General features: G+C 39.6%; 1 pseudogene; it reads left to right on the forward strand.

The window, feature by feature from the left end:
* The window catches only part of LOC102477428 (ubiquitin-conjugating enzyme E2 T pseudogene), an 819-nt pseudogene extending 221 nt beyond the window's left edge, over window positions 1–598 (forward strand).
* The last annotated feature ends 797 nt before the right edge of the window (window positions 599–1,395 follow it).

Raw genomic sequence — 1,395 nt, forward strand, 5'->3', positions numbered from 1 at the left:
TCTCTCTGGTCAAATTGAATAATAGTAACAAATATATAAAATTAAATAAATAATTATTTTAAAAAAGAAAGAAAAGGACAAGATAAATGATCTGTGAGCTCAAATATTAGGTGGAACCAACACACCTTATGAGAAAGGGGTTTTTAGATGGAAGTTATCGTTCCTGAGAGGCACCAATTTGAACCTCCTCAGATCTGATTCCCAACTCCCATGCATTATCCAAACACTGATTCTGCTGGAAGGGTTTGTCTAGGTATTCTCAAATTGCCACCAAAAGGTGCCGGTAGACCATCCCTCAACCATGTTGACCTCTATTTAGCTGCTCATGGAGAACCCAACACCGATGACCTGCTCATGGCTAACATAGCCTCAGAATTTCAGTATAATAAAGTCAGTCTTCCTCAAGAATTCCAGGAAATGGACAGAGAAGCGTGAATCACAAGAACAAATGGCTGGTGAGGAAGAGATTCTGATAATCTGCCAGAGATGGGTGACTCTGATGTATGTAACACACAAAAGAAAAGCCAGGCAGCTAGGAGGCATAGAGAAGAAATTGCACCCTTGGTCCATCTTATTTGCTGTGTCTTTGCCAGGATGATCTAATTTGCCTACCTTTCTTGAATATTTTTCTTTGTATTTGATGACTTTATAATTTCTGTGTACTGTAAAAGATGTCATTTATGTATTCTGCTCTACAGTGATTCTCTGAGTGTAGTTTGTTTTATTAATCTTCTATATAACATATTTTGAAAGCTTTTAAACCTGAAAAATAGTCATTTAATTAAAAAAAAAAAGAAGTAGCAGAACTAGCTCTGCTATTTCTCCCTTCGTTTATATAAAGATATCAAGAAGAATAATCAAAGAAGTTTTCAGCTTAATGGACAATACAGTCTTGGGATATAGAACTCTTCCCCACACACCAAATCAAGTGAGGAGAGATCTAAGAAAGCTGTTTAAATGTATAAGGATGGCTGAAAAAAAAAAGAGAAAAGCTTCTTCTCTCCAGGTGGATATTTGCATATGAAGTGAATTTGCCAATCTGAGGGAAACGCTAATTGTGAGAGATGGCAGGAAGAGAGCCTGTGCGCATGCCCCTGTTTAGCTTAGCTGGGTTCCGGGAGTTACTTCTGGACCTTTAGAATTGGGTTTGAACTAGCAGAGCTTGAACCGTCTGACCAGGATGCTGACCACTTGCTGGATGAAGAGAAACCAACAGGAGGGAGGTTGTAGGAGCAATACTTGTAAGGGCAGATCGAGGGAAGCTTGGAAGACAGCGTGTCAGAGAGCACCTCCCCACACGAAAGTGTGCAGCAGGGATTGCTCAGTTTACAAATTACAGCTGCTTTTTTCTGGGAGTCTCTACCTGCCAGCATGGTAGGATCACAATAATTGTGT

This window comes from Tupaia chinensis, unplaced genomic scaffold, assembly GCF_000334495.1.
Source record: "Tupaia chinensis unplaced genomic scaffold, TupChi_1.0 Scaffold000263_1, whole genome shotgun sequence".
NCBI classification, from domain to species: domain Eukaryota; kingdom Metazoa; phylum Chordata; class Mammalia; order Scandentia; family Tupaiidae; genus Tupaia; species Tupaia belangeri.